We start from the raw sequence: 3,905 nt of genomic DNA, 5'->3' as shown, positions 1-3,905 counted from the left end.
TAATGTCCTCCACACAGCCCCCCCTGTAGGTAATGTCCTCCACACAGCCCCCCCAGTAGCTAATGTCCCCCACACAGCCACCCCCAGTAAGTAATGTCTCCCACACAGGACCCCCAGTAAGTAATGTCTCCCACACAGGACCCACAGTAAGTAATGTCTCCCACACAGGACCCACAGTAAGTAATGTCTCCCACACAGCCCCCACAGTAGCTAATGTCCCCCACACAGCCCCCCTGTAGGTAATGTCCCCCACACAGCCCCCCCTGTAGGTAATGTCCCCCACACAGCCCCCCTGTAGGTAATGTCCCCCACACAGCCCCCCCTGTAGGTAATGTCCCCCACACAGCCCCCCCTGTAGGTAATGTCCCCCACACAGCCCCCCCCCCTGTAGGTAATGTCCCCCACACAGCCCCCCCCTGTAGGTAATGTCCCCCACACAGCCCCCCCCGTAGGTAATGTCCTCCACACAGCCCCCCCCCTGTAGGTAATGTCCTCCACACAGCCCCCCCAGTAGCTAATGTTCCCCACACAGCCACCCCCAGTAAGTAATGTCTCCCACACAGGACCCACAGTAAGTAATGTCTCCCACACAGGACCCACAGTAAGTAATGTCTCCCACACAGCCCCCACAGTAGCTAATGTCCCCCACACAGCCCCCCCTGTAGGTAATGTCCCCCACACAGCCCCCCCTGTAGGTAATGTCCCCCACACAGCCCCCCCTGTAGGTAATGTCCCCCACACAGCCCCCCCCTGTAGGTATTTTCCCCCACACAGCCCCCCCCCTGTAGGTAATGTCCCCCACACAGCCCCCCCCTGTAGGTAATGTCCCCCACACAGCCCCCCCCCTGTAGGTAATGTGCCCCCACACAGCCCCCCCTGTAGGTAATGTCCTCCACACAGCCCCACTTACCTCAATGATGCAGGTCTATGTGTTCACTGTGTCCCCGGCAGGTCATGTGACCATCCATGACATCATCACAGGTCCTTCAGAGTATTATTCCTCCAGAGGCTGCAGCCCCTGCTGGGGAAAACAGTGACTGCACTCCTTCTCATCACGATCTGTGGAGATCGTGATGAGAGAGAGGAGGATGCGCAGGGGAGATCCGGGGCTCCAGCCAAAAGATCCGGGGCACAAGCCCCGGATCTTTTGACCTAGCGACGCCCCTGGTGTATAGATAGATTAATGCAAGAACAGAAGATGTCTTTTATGGATGAACTTAAAACCTTTATTGAGGACAAATTTTGTACTCCCTGTCCTGTTCACTCAGAGATATGGGAGGTAAAGATCCTATTCTGGACTATTCTGAGGCCAGGTATCTTTTTCCTATTGATGAAATTAGATTATTAGATTATTAGAAGCAGTGTGATACACGCTAAAAATTTAAGAAGTCATTCCTCATAAGTCCATACAGGAAAATCTCTTCGGAATCCTCAGAACAAAGTTGAAAAGAGTTTTTTTGTGTAAATGACACTTTAAAGGAACTTACAGCACACTAATGGCAGGATCCTGAAAAGAAAATATTTGTCTACTATGGGACTCAAATCCCACAGTACATGTTCAAGTCGCAAAAGTAGAGAAGAAAATGGACCTGCCATTTGAGGATGCTGCACAATTACGAGACCCGATGCATCGTAAATCAGACTCCCTTTTCAAAAAGGCTTGGGATAAGTCCATGCTAAATTTAAAGACCAACATTACAGCCACATTAGTGGCTAGGACTCTCTTTTTCTAATTCAACTGGAAACACATATTAAAGAACATACACCTAGAGAGATCATACTTAAAAATATTCCTTTCTTAAAATTAGCAACTGCCTATCTTGCTGATACTTAAGCAGAATCGATCAGATTTTCTGCCAAGGGTTTCTCTCAAACACCTCCAGAAGATCCCTATGGATCAAGCAGTGTGGAGTAGATATTCGCTCAAAGACCAAGCTATATGGAATCTCAGAAAATTAGTTTTTGGTCCTGAGTTAGAAAACATCTTAGAGAAAGCCGAGGACAAGAAGATGGAGTTTCCCAAAAATTAAAACAATAAAGAACTTTTTCCATGGGCCCAAAAAGAGTTTTTTTGTGTGGGAAAGAAAAACAAGGCCACTGGAGTTACCACAAAGGGGGCAAAGGTTGAGTATTTTTCTTCTCCATGAAGAATACAGACTCATAAAGTAAGAAAACCGGTCAGTTACCACCCAGATGAATGTATTGCCAGAGGAAGGTGGAAGGTCCAGGTTTCAGACGAGACAGCTTGTTTCGGGCACAGGAAGCACAGAGCCCACGATCCCACACATCCTTGTCCAGATCTGGCCACTAATAGAAATGGGAAATGAGGGCAACAGAGTGTTGTACCCTAGGGTGCCCAGTCACACGTGAGCAATGTCCCCAAGTCAGAATACACTTTCGTATAGCAGGTCGGACGTATGTCTTGCCACGAGGTAGCTGCCGAAGGTCCACTGGAGTGGCCACATCTAAGGCACAAGAGAGAGTGTCAGTTTATATGGGACTCTGGGAAATAGCTAGCACCAATTAATGATGCGCTGGCCCATTAAATCTTATAAAGCTGGTGCGCTTGCGACCTAGAAGAGGACGTGCGAACAGCAGGAGGACCGGGAACAGGGCAGGAACATGTAAGAAGTGTGGTGCCACGCTGGCGGGCAGAGAGGGGCACGGGTGAGCCTGCAACCCACGATGTGGGTCACCGGAGCACGCGTGACAAGAAACAGTGATGCCAAGGTTGGGGGTAGGCTTCTTATGTTTGCTGCAGAATTGGCAGAAATAAATTTCTGGGTTCTGGTCATCATCCAAAACGCATACAGAATAAAATTCTCAAGTCTTCCTCCTTCAAAATTTATCAACCCGTCTTTACTTCTTAGAATTTTTATGTGCTGGGCAGGGGGCTGGATGGGTATAAACAGGGGGCTTGCTGGCGATATTGGCTTCCTGCCCACTTATATGTTCCACCACCAGTCACATGATGGGCCCTCTGGGGTATGATGGGTATGATGACAGTGTCATGTTTGCTGATGTGGTATCAGCTGAATTCCCTATGGTGAAGTGAGGTAAGGTGTTTCCTGATCGGGGTGGTAAGTAAATGAAACGCCCAGCATGTGTCATAACTGACGTGGATGTTATGGATTGGTACCAAGGTTTGCGGTGTGATGCTATTGGTGTATACCCATATAGAATAAATAAGACAGAACGTGCCACAGCTATACACAATGCCGGAGGCACACTCATACCATGCAGCCACCATTGTTTCTTTATTTATCCTGTTGACCAGACTTTGAACTGACCCATGGTGCATGCCAATAACAAAATATGTAAAGGGTCATATTTAGGGATATATGACTGAATCGTCTAGAAAGAATATGAGAGACTAAAAGAAAAGCTTGAAGAATGCGAGTAAAGTGAACAGATCACCCCGTAATCAGCTATTTATACCTGCAGAGGCCATACAGCATTTTTAACTCTGATGAAATGAAAGTTTTATTTTACAGTCTGTATTAGTGCCTCTACAATTCAGTGAACATAGGCTGTATAACACACCCATATTTAGAATTCAGCAACAGTTACTTTATATAATCTGATGTATTTCAAAGTTGTCTAATCTAAATTTATAGAGCAGCCCTAGGAATAAAATAACATTGAACAAAGTTTGTAGCAGGAAATGTGGCCATTTTGTTTTTCGTATCAGTGTAAAAAATAAGTTTTTCAATTTTATATCACCTTTATATGGTCTTTTATATAGCCTTAGCTTAGATTTTTAATGACACTAACTTTTTCATCTTTGTCAACATACGTATTGCTTGCATGGAGGATTTTTTGCTTCTTAAACACGATTGATAATTTTAGGCAGATGAACATTCAATTACCAATTCTTTTACAACCCTGAAAATTAATTTAAGATT

The sequence above is a fragment of the Engystomops pustulosus genome, chromosome 3 (assembly GCF_040894005.1).
Source record: "Engystomops pustulosus chromosome 3, aEngPut4.maternal, whole genome shotgun sequence".
In the NCBI taxonomy this organism is placed as follows: domain Eukaryota; kingdom Metazoa; phylum Chordata; class Amphibia; order Anura; family Leptodactylidae; genus Engystomops; species Engystomops pustulosus.
Note: the sequence above shows the minus strand (reverse complement) of the source record.